The sequence below is a fragment of the Coenobita brevimanus genome, chromosome 63, assembly GCF_032717465.1.
Source record: "Coenobita brevimanus isolate Jiangsu-jjx chromosome 63, ASM3271746v2, whole genome shotgun sequence".
NCBI classification, from domain to species: Eukaryota; Metazoa; Arthropoda; class Malacostraca; order Decapoda; family Coenobitidae; genus Coenobita; species Coenobita brevimanus.
The window spans coordinates 36,567,444-36,583,915 of NC_137016.1; the positions used below are offsets into that span (position 1 = coordinate 36,567,444).

The 16,472-nt window shown below is 42.3% G+C and overlaps 1 protein-coding gene across 1 annotated transcript in view; it reads right to left on the reverse strand.

Annotated features, from left to right (window-relative positions):
* The window catches only part of C3G (C3G guanyl-nucleotide exchange factor), a 195,864-nt gene that overhangs the window by 136,088 nt on the left and 43,304 nt on the right, over positions 1–16,472 (reverse strand). The window lies entirely within an intron of this gene.

The window sequence follows — 16,472 nt, forward strand, 5'->3', positions numbered from 1 at the left end:
ATCCAGCCTCACTGTACATTCACAGACTTCACTTCTCTTGAAGACCATAACTTTACTCTTCCCTACATTCACCTTTAGATTCTGTTTCTTACACACTCTCCCAAACTCATTCACCAAGCCTTGCAGCTCCCCTTCATCTTTACTTAACAACACAGTATCATCTGCAAACAACAGTACAGGTAGTTTCCAAACACTGCCTCTCTCTCACTAGGGCCACTCCAACATCCACTGCCCTACCTTGTATCTCTTTTATAATCCTATCCATGTACAGACTGAACAACCAAGAAGACAAGACACATCCTTGTTTCAATCCAATTTTCAAACAGAAAAATTCACTCAGTTCACTATCCACATGCACTGCAGCCTTAGCACCCTCATATGTACTCTTCATGGCCTTCAACAACTTCCTATCTACTCCATATATTCTTACTACTTTCCACAATCCTCGTCTATCCACCAAATATATACTGTATATATATATATATATATATATATATACAGTAATCCCTCCACTATCCGACGTAATAGAGCCAAAGGCATGTCCGGAAAGTGGTCCTGTCCGGATAGTGGGCACCAGCATCCTGGACTGGTACTTATGGACCCTAACCAGCCTAACTTTGAAAGCCACCTAAATAACTCCCTACCAGACATGCACAGCAGCTATTTAAACCTATTTAAGACCCTATTCACACCAATAATGGACATAAAGCATGAAAAAAATGAAAAGGAACCAAAGAATGAGGAATTAGAAGTGACTGTACCTCAGCCAGGGTACTTATATCACGTTTGTGGCTGCCTTTCTAAGGTTTTGGCAGTGGTGAAAATGCTCTTGAAGCATGTACAGCAATCCAGTGTTGTGCTACACTTAATTCTTTGCACTGTGAGTTATAATTGTTTAACACTGAACGTTGTTTTTAACTGCACCACTGCAGTTCTAACCACCAGTTTAAACTGCCAATTTGCACTCCACAGTTGATCCTTTGCACTCTAAGTTCAAATTTCTTAACACTGCACAACACTGTAAATTCCCATGTGGTCTAGAGGCAAGGTATTGCAATATATTCACTGTTTATTCACAAAAAACGAGAACGTGTGGCTTCCAGTGCAATAAGCATCTATTCAGAATCAAAGTTAGGGAGTAACTGTTGATGTCGGAGAAACAGCTTTGCCAGATCACAACGGCCACATTACCAATCTCCTCAACTTTCATTACCAAATTTAAATTTTCATTACCAAACTCGTAGAGCTAGCATTTATTCTTCACTAATTATATATACAAGTGGAAATACATGTAATCACTCCCCTTATAATTAACAGCATGTTGATTATTTTCACGCTATGTAGGGTAGCAGATTAATCAGAGAGAGCAAACAATCCACCATCTCCATCCTATGTATCCTCATACATGTGAAAAATCTGTTTGGTAATGCATTATTCTGATTCATTATCAAACAAATTTTTTATTTCCAAATTGGCCCACATTTGGTAATGAAAAATAACAAACGGGAACTCTGACAGGGAGGGGGGAGGGGGGAGAAAGGAAGGGGTGAAGAGGCCATGGTGTAAGCAGCTGTTTGACGCCGCGGGGCAATTTCAAATTACGGATGGGAAAAAATTCGGATTTTGGGGGGATTTTTTTCTTTTTTTGGCCATTTTTCGGTTCCGATGGTCCAGACCCACAATGTCCGGTAAGTTGGGATGTCCGGAAAGTGGGCGTCCGGAAAGTAGAGGGATTACTGTATATATATATACAGTAGAACCTCTCTCATTCGGACTATATGGGGGGAAGGGTTGTCCGAATTAGCAGATTGTCCGGACCATCAGGGTAATCTCCAGTTCATACCAAACTCTATCTACATATGGTATGTTTGTTAATTATTAACATATGTGGCATATGTCAACCCTACGTAACTGCAAAAGATGAAAGGATACCGGTACTAAAATAGGAAAACTAATCATGTACGATAGTTTTGTATTGCATAATTTACAGGTAAGGCCATGACAAGAAACTAGCCTACATTTTAAATTGTGGTAAGTGTAGGCAAAAAAAAAAATTAATTAATTAACTGTAATATTTGGAATAAAAATAAAACTTATGTAGGCAAAAAATACATTATCATCTTTGGCATATTGATAACACCCATATGGGCAAGAAGCTAATGTTTGATGTACAAGTAAAGCACATTTAAGTACAAAAAATAACCTACAGTAATCACTAAACACTGCAGAATATTCTGACCCATTTTTGTGTAAGCAAACTCCTCCTTTTAACACCTTGATTCTTTGCAGAAGCTACACTTGCATTAAGGGGCATGGTAAGAAGGATTAACTTTTGAAATACAGCGTGAAAATATAAATGGTTGGTGAACTAGTTGATGGAACGAATGCTAGCGTGTGTTTAACCCGTCACGTCCCGAGGTTTTCCGCACCTCCGACATCCCCCAGTCCCGAGGTATTTTCGACATTTTTTTTTTTGGCTAAAACCTTCGCTTTTGGTGAGAAACATCGAAAATTCATAGAGAAATCGCTCACCTGAGGTTTAAAGTGCCCAATCCAGGTAGGAGTTCCTCCTTACCTGAGTGGGTTTTCTAACATGCTGGCACCAAAGAAAACGAGTTCTATGGGAGGGTAACTATTTTATCCACTCATAAATGATATTTATTTATTTATTTGGTACGAATGTATATGTAGTATGTGAGTATATTGGTTTTCAAGCAGTAATAAAGGCATTATAAGCATTGTTTCTCTCACTAACCAATCACCATACCTGACCTTTTTTTGCCACATTACCTGATCATTATTTCTGGCTGTTTCTTCTTCTAATGCTATGTAAACATTGTCCTCCACATTGTCATCGATTGGGGAATCACTCTGGCCCTGAATATCTTTACTAGGCAGGTCACTGGTAACAGGTCCTTTGCCAAGACAATGGCGTGAGGGGGGGAGGGGGGAGGTTATGCAGTGTAAGGCATTGTCCCTGCTTGGCATCTTGTAGAGGAATAGAGGAAGGTGTCCCGTGTATACATATGAAAAATCATGTGCGAAAATTGAAAATTGTGCAAATTAGGGACCTCGCAATTGCACGACGTACTGGTACGTCGCCGGGACTGGCAAATGCAAATCGTTGCAACGTACCCATACGTCGACGGGATGGGGCGGGTTAAACAGGCGTCCATGTTGCGACCTAGCGTGATCCGAGACTAAACGAATGACGATCGCTTTCCGCGTCGATACTGAAAATGACTTTAGAATTACTTTCAACATATTTTTGGAGCTTATTATTTTTAAATTTTGTCCGGATTAACAGAAATCCGGATTAAAGGGGTCCGGATTAAAGAGGTTCTGTATATATATATATATATATATATATATATATATATATATATATATATTTATATCGTTTTCGTTTTTTTAAAGGCTCCAACATGATTCCATGCGTCGGCCTTGGTCACCTAATGGCGGCTCTCCATGCTGCACGATCCATTGCAGCCGCCCTGTTCAGTCCCTTAACCCTGAGGTCACACTTAATGACCTCGTCCCATGTCTTTCTCGGTCTACCCCTTGTAACCCCACCTCCAATATTAACACTTCTCACCTTCCTCACCCAATTATCATCCCCCATCCTCTCCACATGTCCAAACCATCTCAATCTACCTCTCCTCATCACAACACCAATACACTCCAGTACCATCCTACCTCTCAACCCTTTCATCGTGAACCCAGCCCCCCCAGACCTTGGACGCAGGGACGCACTACACATCCACCTAATCATTGTCATTTCTGTACATCTGAGCTAGCGAATATCCTCCTCCTTTAGTGCCCAGGTCTCACTACCATACAGCATTACACTCCTAACACATGCTGCATACAAAGACCCCTTAGCACGTAGGGAGAGTCCTCTCAATGTCAGGAGAGGCAAGAGCTCCCTGAACTTCTTCCAACCACTTCTCACCCTAGCCACAGAGCTAGCTCCAGCCCCACCTCCAGCACACAACATGTCTCCCAAATAACAAAACTCTTCCACACACTCAAGAGATTCACCAGCAAGTTCAATTCTTTCACACCTGACAATCTCCACCTGCTCTCCCCGACACACCGCACACATAAAATCAGCATTATCTCGCAGTCTACCTCTGATACCACGACATCTCTTATGCACCCATTTATCACAAACACCGCACAAGATGGAATTACTTCCCACGCCCTTGTGGCAAACTGCACATGGCCACTCTCCCTCGTCTTTGACAGTACCGCCACCAACCCTAGATATCATCACTTTTGTTTTATCTGCATTTACCCTTATGCCCTTGTGTCCCATACCATCTCTCCACATCCTAAACCTTTCCTCCACCTCCCTTTCATTCTCTGCAATCAACACCAAATCATCAGCATACAACAACTCCCACGGGAGTCCGTTCCTAAAGTCACGTGAAAGAGCTTCAAGTACCAGGATAAACAACATGGGACTCAAAACCGACCGCTGATGCACACCAACATTCACGGAAAACCCATCACTCAAATCTCCATTCGCTCTTACCTAGGTGTTAACATCCACATACACAGCCATAACCACCCTAACTAGCCACTCCTCCAAGCCAAGCTTTCCCATTGCCCACTTCACCACCTCTCTAGGGACTCTGTCAAAGGCCTTTTCCAAATCAACAAAAACAAAATAAAGATCCCTTCTCCTACCAATATATTTTTCCTGAAGCTGTCGAACAATGAATATGGCATCAGTGGTCCCCCTACCTGGCATAAACCCAAACTGCATCTCATCAATATTCACTTTTTCTCTAATCATACCTTCTAAAACTCTCTCCATTACCTTCATTATCTGATCTAAAAGCTTTATACAGTACCTCTATAATTTCCACTTTCCAGGGCATCACCCTTCCCTTTATACATATTTACAATTACACTCTTCAGCCAATCATCTGGGACAACACACTCATAAATAATCCTATTTATCAGGTCAGTGATATATATATATATATATATATATATATATATATATATATATATACATACTGTATATATATTTATATATATATATACACTAATCCCTGTACTTTCTGTACGTCCACTTTCCGGACATCCCCACTTACCAGATATTGTGGGCCTGGACCTTTGGAACCCAAAAATGGCCAAAAAAAGAAAAAATCCCCCCTAAATCCGAATTTTTTTCCCACCCATAATTTGAAATTGCCATTCCGCGCCGAACAGCTGTTACACCACAGACCCTCACCCCTTCCTTCCTCCCCCCTCCCCCTTCCCCTGTCAGGGTTGCCATTTGGTATTTTTCATTACCAAATGTGGGCCAATTTGGTCATGAAATAGTCGTTTGGTAACGAATCAGAGTAATGCATTACCAAATGGATTTTTCACATGTATGAGGATACACAGGATGGAGATGGTGGATTGTTTGCTCTCTCTGATTAATTTGCTAACGTAAATAGTGTGAAAATAATCAACATGCTGTTAATTATAAGAGTGATTACATGTATTTCCACTTGTATATATAATTAGTGAGGAATAAATGTTAGCTTTATGAATTTGGTAATGAAGAGTTAAATTTGATAATGAAAACTGAGGAGTCTGGTAATGTGGCCGTTGCAATCTGGCAACTCTGTTTCCCCCTCACCAACACCCAAACAGTTATTGCCTAACTTCGATCGCGAGTGGTAGCTTATTGTAATGGAAGCCAAACGTGCTCATTTTTTTGTGAATAAACAGTGAATAAACTGCAATACTTAACCACTAGACCACATGGGAATTTACAGTGTTGTGCAGTGTTAAGAAATTAGAATTTAGAGTGCAAAGGACTAACTGTGGAGTGTAAACCTGGCGATTGAAACTGGCCTGATGCAATTAACAATGTGCAGTGTTAAACTGTTATAACTCACAGTGCAAAGAATTACTGTAAGTGCAGCACAACACTGGATTACTGTACGTGCTTCAAGAGCATTTTCACCACTGCCAAACCTTACAAAAGGTGGCCACAAACGTGCTGTAAGTACCCTGGCTGAGGTACAGTCACTTCTAATTCCTCATTCTTTGGTTCTTTTCATTTATATCATGCTTTATGTCCATTATTGGTATGAATAGGGTCTTAAATAGGTTTAAATATGTGCTATGCATGTCTGGTAGGGAGCTATTTAGGTGGCTTTCAAAGTTAGGCTGGGTTAGGGTCCATAAGTACCAGTCCAGGAGGCAGGGCCCCACTATCCGGACGGTGCCACTTTCCGGACATGCCTTTGGCTCTATTACATCAGATAGTGGAGGGATTACTGTATATATTTATATATATATATATATATATATATATATATATATATATATATATACATATATATATATATATATATATATATATATATATATATATATATATATATATATATATATATACACAGTAAAACCTCGATATAACGGACTTCAGTAGATCGGAATTTGCTTTTATCGGACTCGAGGAGCTTCTGGATTAAATTCCTGATATCGGAAAATGTTCGATAAAGCCAGAAGCAATCCGGACTGCCTGACCACGTCAGCATGTTCACCACAATAAGGTAAATAAAAGACATGTTCATTAGTGTACAGTACAGAATTATTATACATATTATACCATTTGATTAATGTAGTGAAGTTATAACACAGTACAGTACTGCAATGGTAGTCAAAACAGTTTAAAAACCATTCATGTGATCCAGACTAATATCTGATATATTGGAAAAAGTCCGGAATTGCAGGGGGAAGTCCGGATGTCGCTTTTATCGGAATTTCGCATTTTTCGGAATGGTTTGGGCCCCAATTAGTCCGTTATGGTGAGGTCTTACTGTATATACACATTGAGCTCGTCTACTGCACATGATTAGAGTGCGCAAATCGCACTGTGTGCAAGTGACCAAAAATCAACCAAAAACCTTGAATGCACCAGTTTATCTCATGGAATGCAAGGTAGAGGCAAGGAGTGGCTCAAAAACGCCATTTTCCAGTAGTACGCAACGCACCCCCTCATCCACACAATGCATCCAGTCACGTATCGTGATGTTGATGTGCAGAAATTTCCAGGCATTCTACTGTGCAGCTTGGGGTACAAGGCGGCGGGCACATCATTACAGACACGGCTCGTGCATAGTGTGGATCCGCTCTCTGCAGCTAACCTGTCATGTACAACGTGTTGCTGTTTTTTGCTCCATCCTGGGCTGTACTGTACCTTCGCCACACCATGCCACCAGCCCCAAGAGTTTAGAAAATCCTCATGCACGCAACCAAGTACAAGATTATCAAGCTCAAGGAGGAGCAAAAAGGAAATACAGCTATTGGTAAAGCCCTGGGACTGGCTGAATCAACAGTGAGGACAGTGTGGAAGAACCGAAATGCCATCAGGGCACATGTGATGATGTATGGTGCATCTGACCTAGACAGCCGTTCCTGGGTGGGAAATCATGCAATGATACTAATGGGACGTTATCTTGCCACCTTCATAATGAGGAAGAAGAGGGAAGGTGTACTACTGAATGGCAGATTTATTAGGAACTAAGCCCAGCTCCTTTACAAGGCAGTATCTCGCAAGTTAAATGTGGACAAACCTTTCTTGGCATCGGTAAGATGGCTGCACAGTTTTTTGAAATGCAAGGAACTCTGTCACATCAAGCTGTCTGGTGAATGTGCCTCTGCCGACGAGCTGGCCGTGAGAGAGTATCCTGCGATATTTACAGTGCTTTTTGAAGCAGGACAGTACACCAAGGACCAGATCTACAACATCGATGAAACGTTGTTGTACTACAAGGCCATGCCCAAATTGACTTACATCGCTAAAAAACAGAAATAAGCCCCTGGTCACAAGCTCCAGAAGTGTAAATTGACAGTAATGTTCACTGTAAACCTGTCTGGGAGCCACAAGATGAGGCCAGTTGTTGTACACACAGCTTCACACCCTAGGTGCTACAAAAACCTCACAGACATGGACACAAGTGGCGTGTACTGGTACAAGTCTGCAAATGGTTGGATGACCGGGAACATTATGGCAGACTGGTTAATGAAGCACTGCATCCCCAATGCCACGGCCAAGTGTCGGGAACCTGGCATTCCATTTAAGATGCTCCTTGTGCTGGACAATGCACCAAATCACCCTCCATATCTAGAAGATCTGCACAAAGATTGTCGTGTTGTGTTTCTGCCGCCCTGGACGACATCACTAATGCAGCCACTGGATCAAGAACTGATCGCCACTGTGAAGCATTTCTACCACAAGCAAGTGTATGACTACCTATGCAGGAAGACTGACACACAAGAGGAGCTCACGCCCTACAAGAAGATCACAACGAAGACCTCGATGAGGCACCTGCTCCCGTACCATCTTCGCCAGCAGCTGCATCCCGCCACAGGTGACATGACTGTCGAGGCATTTTGGCATTGTTTCACAGTGAAGGACGCAGTTGACTTTCTCCTACAAGCATGGCACCAGATTACACCTGCAACGGTGAGCCATTCGTGGCAAATGCTCGTGCCTCACTTATGCACGACCCACGAGATGGCCTTTCCATCACTGGCCAAGGCTGAGGCAGCAACACTGACAGCAGCACAAGCTGTACCAGGTTTTGAGGACGATACGTTGGCGGACATACGGGAAGTGCATGCTGCTACTGAGGAACAACCTCCCGAGGAAGTCTTGCAATGGATAGACGAGGCTGATGCAGAGCCCAACACCAGTGAAGCTGAGCAGCCTAGTGTGATGGAGGGGAGGAAAGAGCTGTGTATGTCAAGAATAAGCAGGATCCTTGCTGCCGTGGATAAGCTCAAGGAAGAGGTGGAGGAACAGGAAGCCAGCAACCTAAGAATGGAGGAGGTTCTCGTTGGTATCGACAAACTCTTCCATTTCTACACAGACAGGCACAGATAAGAAATAAACAGGAGAAGACAGATGCTCATAACAAGTTACACACAGTGGGCTCAAGTTAGTGAAAGTGAAATGAGTTACTTGAGAGGAGCATGTGGAGTGCCGTGGAGGGACAGGTTGACGAATGAAGAAGTGAAGGAACATTGTGGGGTAGATGTGGATGTGGTTGAGAAGATTAGGAGAAATACACTGAGGTGGTTTGGACATGTGGAGAGAATGGAGAATGAAAGACTGACTAGGAGGGTGTATGTAGGTGAGGTGGAGGGAGCGAGAGGGAGGGGTAGACCGAGGATGAGGTGGAGGGATGGAGTTGAGAGGTATATGAGCGAGGGGGGGGGGGTGAGTTGGGGGGAGGATAGTCAAATGGTGGGTGACAGAGCGACTTGGAGGCGTTTTGTCTGCGGCCACCTTTTGCGGGATTAGGGCGTTGGGCTATAGGTAGATAGATATATATGTATACTGTACTGTACTGTGAAATGGCGGGGGACAGGGCGACATGGAGGCGATTTGTTTGTGGCCACCCCGTGTGGGATTAAGGCGTTTGGCAATAGACAGATTAGATAGATAGTTAAATAGATAGATAGATATATATATCCATCTATTGCCAAATGCCTTCATCCCGTAAGGGGTGGCCACAAACAAATCACCTCCATGTCATCCTGTCCCCTGCCATTTGCTCCCATCTGCTCCCAGCTTACACCCCCTCTCTCATATACCTTTCCACTCCATCCCTCCATCTCATCCCTGGCCTCCTCCTCCCTCTCCCCCTCTCCACCTCACTCACATACACTCTCCTTGTCAGTCTCTCACTCTCCATCCACTCCACATGACCAAACCACCTCAGTGTGTTTCTCCTAATGCTTCCTATCACATCCACATCCACATCCACACCACAACGCTCCTTCACTTCCTCATTTGTCAGTCTGTCTCTCCATTTGACTCCACATGCTCCTCTCAAATAACTCATTTCCACTGCTCTCACTCTTGACTTCTGTCCCTCCAACAAGGTCCAAGCTTCACTTCCAAATGTTAGAGTTGGTATCACAATACTGTCATGTAGTAGTTTTTTCACTTCCATGCTCACTTCCCTGTTTCTTATCACTGTTTTCAAGGAACCAGCAACCTTTCTTCCCTGTTGCACTCTTTCAAGCACTTCACCCTCTAAACTTCCATCCTTACTCGTCACACTACCCAAGTACTTAAACACACTCACATTTTCCATTTCCTCCTCATCCAGCCTCACTGTACATTCACTGACTTCACTTCTCTCGAAGACCATAACTTTACTCTTCCCTACATTCACCTTTAAATTCCATTTCTTACACACTCTCCCAAACTCATCTACCAAGCCTTGAGGTTCCCCTTCATATTTACTTAACAACACAGTATCATCTGCAAACAACAGTACAGGTAGTTTCCAAACACTGCCCTCTCTCACTAGGGCCACTCCAACATCCACTGCCCTACCTTGTATCTCTTTTATAATCCTACCCATGTACAGACTGAACAACCATGAAGACAAGACACATCCTTGTTTCAATCCAATTTTCAAACAGAAAAATTCACTCAGTTCACTATCCTCACACACAGCAGCCTTAGCACCCTCATACATACTCTTCATGGCCTACTACAACTTCCCATCTACTCCACATACAGGGTATTCTTAATACTTTCCACAATCCTTGTGTATCCACCCTGTCATATGCTTTCTCTAAATCCATGATGGCCACATACATCTTTTCTTTCTCTAGAAACTTTTCCGCTAAAGACCTAAGAATGAATATCTGATCTACACAAAACCTTCCCTTTCTAAAATCTCCCTGTTCTTCAACAAATTCCTCTGTTATTTCCCTAACTCTGTTAATAAGTATCCTACCATATACTTTTCTTACTACACTAAGAAGACAAATGACCCTATGATTACCACACACGTCTTTTTCCCCTTTTCCTTTGTACAATGGAATAATTATCCCCGACTTCCAATCCTCCGGGACTCTACATTCCTCCCATGCCAATCTGCACATCTTCCACATCCATTCTACTACTATTTCTTCCCCATGCTTCAGCATTTCACCACACACTCCATCGATTTCTGGGGCTTTCCCCATTTTAAATTTCTTAATTGCGTCCACAACTTCCATTTTATTGATTTTTTCCTCTCTTCTCACACCCCTCCTCCTCCCAGCCATTCCCCAGCCACTTATACTTGCATTACTTTCATTCTCTATGTTCAACAATTCCTTAAAGTGTTACTCTCCATTTGCTCACTTTTTCTCCCTTCTTCACTAGTAATCTACCATTTTTATCTTTCACTCCCCAGCTAACTTCTTTGGCACCGTGTCTATTCGTAACTTTCTTTACCTCTTTCCAGAACAATTTCTTACATTCCCTCCATTTTACACTCAAGTTCCTTCCAAATTCCTCATCCACTCTCTTCTTACTTTCTCTCACCAATCTCTTCACCTCTCTCTTCCTCTCTACATATAACTCTCTCTTCTGTCTCTCAACTTCTTCCACACCCATTTCTCACCCACTCACTATATGCTTTCTTCTTTTGTGTCACAGCCTCTCTCACCTCCTCAGTCCACTATGCTGTTCCCTGCATCCCTTTCATCTTCTCTTCAACCCACACACCACCTCACATTCTGCACAGATTTCTTTTGTGAATATCTTGCACACACCTTTCACGTCCCACATCTGCTCCAATCCAGATTTTCCCAATCACTCCTCCACTTCCCTCTTATATTCTGTCTTTTTTCCATCCTCTTGTAACTTTTCCACCCTCCTTGTACGTACTACTTCCTCCTGTCCTTCCCTTCTTCTATTTCTCCAATTTATTTGGACTTTAATTCTGACCACCACCAAGTGGTGGTCCGAAAGTCCACTCCCCCAACCTCTCTCTCTCTCTCTCTCTCTCTCTCTCTACAGTGCACATATATAAGAGATGTAGTGGTATCAGAGGTAGACTGCGTGATAATGCTGATTTTATGTGTACAGCGTGTCGGGGTGAGCAGGTGGAGATTGTCAGATGTGAATGGATTGAACTTGTTGGTGAATCTCTTGAGTGTGTGGAAGAGTTTTGTTATTTGGGAGACATGTTGTGTGCTGGAGGTGGGGCTGGAGCTAGCTCTGTGGCTAGGGTGAGAAGTGGCTGGAAGAAGTTCAGGGAGCTCTTGCCTCTCCTGACATTGAGAGGACTCTCCCTACGTGCTAAGGGGTCTTTGTATGCAGCATGTGTTAGGAGTATAATGCTGTATGGTAGTGAGACCTGGGCAGTGAAGGAGGAAGATATTCGCCGGCTCAGACGTACAGAAATGACAATGATTAGGTGGATGTGCAGTGCATCCCTGCGTCCAAGGCCTGGAGGGGCTGGGTTTACGATGGAAGAGTTGAGAGGTAGGATGGAACTGGAGTGTATTGGTGTTGTGATGAGGAGAGGTAGATTGAGATGGTTTGGACATGTGGAGAGGATGGGGAATGATAATTGGGTGAGGAAGGTGAGAAGTGCTAATATTGGGGGTGGGGTTATGAGGGGTAGACCGAGAAAGACATGGGACGAGGTCATTAAGTGTGACCTCAGGGTTAAGGGACTGAACAGGGAGGCTGCAATGGATCGTGCAGCATGGAGAGCCGCCATTAGGTGACCAAGGCCAACACATGCAAGCATGGTGGAGCCTTTAAAAACGAAAAGAAACGAAACGATATATATATATATATATATATATATATATATATATATATATATATATTTAAATAACAGAACGGAGGAAGGAAAAACAAATTAGTAAAAAAAAATAATCCATACACCAGATTACTGGTGTCCTCTATTCATAAAATATCTGTAACAGTTAGACTTGAACAGCTGTGGGTTGAAATTTGGAGGGAAACAACTTTAGGGAAGCGAGTTCCAGAGAGATGCAGTTTGGGGAATGAAAGAATTCTGATAGGCAGAAGTTCTGCAATATGACTGAGTGACATTCCAGTCATGAGCGCTACCAGATGCCCGTGTAGCACGAGGGAAGGCATGGAGAGGTGGCACCATGGACACAACTTCGTCTGAGCATTTGCCAAAAAAATATATGTAAAATAATGCAAAGGAGGCAACATTCCTTCTTCCTTGCATGGGAGGTAGTTTACATGTAATGGCAGGGTTGTTAATGATTCTAACAGCTTTATTCTGAATTTTGTCTAGTTGTCTTAATGCGACCTCTCCACAACCATTCCACAAGAGTGAGCAATATTCAAGCTGAGAGTGCACACGACTCTTATAAATTATAGCTAACTGCTCATCGGCGAAGAAGTTACGGACTCTGTACAATAATCCAAGTTTCTTTGAGGTGGTTTTAGCAAGTGATCTGACATGAGAGGTCCAGCTGAGGGCATTGTTAAGTGAGATGCAAAGAATTTCAATACTTTTGGAGATGGGAATATTAGTAGCACTGAAGGTAATGTACGAATCTGGCAATATCTGTCTATTAGGAAACTGTATATATTTAGTTTTACTAGCATTAAAAGAGACAAGGTTGTTTTGTCCCCATTCACTGATTGTAGATAGATCTTGATTTATGGAGATGGCTGTACTGAGTTGAGAGGTAGAGATATTAGACTTTGTAAATGGATGTCTGAGTGTGAATGAACTATGTAGTGTTGAGTCATCTGCATATGAGTGAATGGGATTGTGGGTGACAGATAAGAGATCATTAATATGAACCAGAAATAGGGTTGAGGCCAGAACTGATCCCTGCGGCACGCCGGCGTTAACTGAGTGGAAATTGGAATATACATCATCTACTTTTACTCTTATTTTCCTGTCACTAAGATATGAAGAAATCAAAGGAACAAAAGACGTTAGTCCATAGCAAGGGAGTTTGGACAGCAGGGAACGGTGTCATACTCTGTCGAAAGCTTTATAGATATCAAGAGCTACTGCATGAGTTTCTCCAAAAAGATCAATTGATTGATGGATGGTATGAGTTGAGAGACTGAGTATGTCAATGGTGGATCTTTCGTGGCAAAAACTATATTGTCTATCACTAATTAAGTTGTTGGATTCAAGATGTTTAACAATGTGCTTATTAATTAAAGTTTCAAATACCTTACCAAGAGAAGATGTGACAGCTATTGGTCTGTAATTGGAGGGGTCAGACGAACTTCCTTTCTTCAGAACTGGGTGGATATTGGCTTCTTTCCATATATATATATTGAATATGACTGGTTAATATCTTTTAGTCTGTACATTATGCATAGTATGGCAGTATTTTTGGATGATTAAAATAACACAGAAGAGGACAGGAAAGTATAACAGCAACATAAATTGCATGGAAAGACATACTATGAAGTTTCCTAAGCTGAAGAGAATATGGACATACGTAACTATAGTTCATCCACCATAAACTGGAGGAGGTTTTCATCCATTTTCAGCCTATTTCCCATACTATATAACCTCACTATAATGGACTAATTGGGGTCCAAGCCGTTCTGAAAAAAGCAAAATTCCGATAAAAGCGACATCCGGACTTTCCCCTGCTAATACGGACTTTTTCTGATATATCAGACTTTAGTCTGGATTGCACCAATGGTTTTTAAACTGCTTTCACTACCATTGCAGTACTGTACAGTACTGTGTTATACCTTCACTACATTAATCAAATGGTATAATATACTGTCCTGTACACTGATAAACATGTCTTTTAATTACCATATTGTGGTGAACATAGCTGACGTGGTCAGGTGGTCTGGACTGCTTCTGGCTTTATTGGACATTTTCTGATATACAGTATAGGAATTTAGTCTGGCAGCTCCTCGATTCTGATAAAAGCGAATTCCGGTCTATTGAAGTCCGTTATATCGAGGGTTTTACTGAACTTCAGTGGCAGAATAAGACAATACTATAGCCCTGCTCCTTTCCAAAGCACCTCTTCCTGATTAGCAACATATCTGAATGTCAATCTATTGCTACAACTCAGCATTCATGATGGAGAAATGGCAGTTTTTGGCCAAGTTAACCCCTTCAGTCTGAAAACACATTTTATGTTTGTTCTTTTATTTGTTCTATGACCAGATGATTTTATTCCATCTAGGTGAGCTCCTGAATAAGCAAATACTGAAGGAAGACTATATCTAATCCACTTAACCTGAAAAGTCTCTCTTAAGGTGAATAAAATTGCCTGGAAATGCAGGGTGGAGGGGGCATATATAACATTCTATTTCCACTCCATAAGGCAATTTCTCATGTGTTGTGGAGATGGCTCGGTCAGTGCTATCATAAGTTTACCCTGCACCATTTATTCATATCCTACTCCCACTGTCACAACTACAGCCACACCAGCTGAATGAGCCATTCCCGTAGTACATATGATACTGCTACATGAGTTTCTGGTTGAGCACTATTTATGGGTCATTCATATAATCAAATACTGTATATGCCACCAGGCTTGCTTGTTCACTCATCTATAAAGGCTCCAACATGCCTGCATGCATTGGCCCTGGTCACCTAACAGCAGCTCTCCATGCTGCTCAGTCTCTAGCAGCCTCTCTATTCAATCCCTTATCCATGAGGTCACACACTATAACCTTGTCCCAGGTCTTTTCAGTCTGCCTCTTGCAATCTTACCCTCAACATTCACATCTTTTACCCTCTGCACCCAGCTGTCATCCTTCATACCCTCAACATTCACATCTTTTACCCTCTGCACCCAGCTGTCATCCTTCATACCCTCAACATTCACATCTCTGACCCTTTGAACCCAGCTGTCATCTTCCATCCTTTCCACATGCCCAAATCATCTCAATCTACCCCACCTCATTACAACAGTAATACCCTACACATTTAATAAAGTCATGTTCACTAAATCATAGGGGCAACTGTCTTCTTAGTATAATAGGAAAAGTGTACGGTAGGATTCCTATTGACAGAGTTAGAGAAAGAACAGAGGAATTAGTCGGAGAAGAACAGGGAGGCTTTAGGAAGGGAAGAGGTTGTGTAGATCAGATATTCATTCTTAGATCTTTAGTGGAAAAGTTTCTATAGAAGAGAAAGAAGTTGTATGCGGCCCTCATGGATTTGGAGAAAGCATATGACAGGGTGGATAGACAAGGATTGTGGAAAGTATTAAGAATATATGGAGTAGATTGGAAGTTGTTGAATGCTGTGAAGAGTATGTATGATGGTGCTAAGGCTGCAGTGCGAGTGGATGGTGAACTGAGTGAATTTTTCTCTTTGGTGGTTGGGTTGAAACAGGGATGTGTCATGTCTCCATGGTTGTTCAATCTGTACATGGATGGGGTAATAAAAGAGGTACAAGGCAGGGTAGTGAATGTTGGAGTGGCCCTGGTGAGAGAGGGTAGTGTTTGGAAATTCCCTGTACTGTTGTTTGCAGATGATACTGTGTTGTTGAGTGAAGACGAAGGGGAGCTGCAGGGCTTGGTGGACGAGTTTGGGAGAGTGTGTAAGAAACAGAAGCTAAAGGTGAATGTAGGGAAGAGTAAAGTGATGGTCTTTGAAAGAGGTGAAGTCAGTGAATGTACAGTGAGGTTGGATGGTGAGGAATTGGAAAATGTGAGTAAGTTTAAG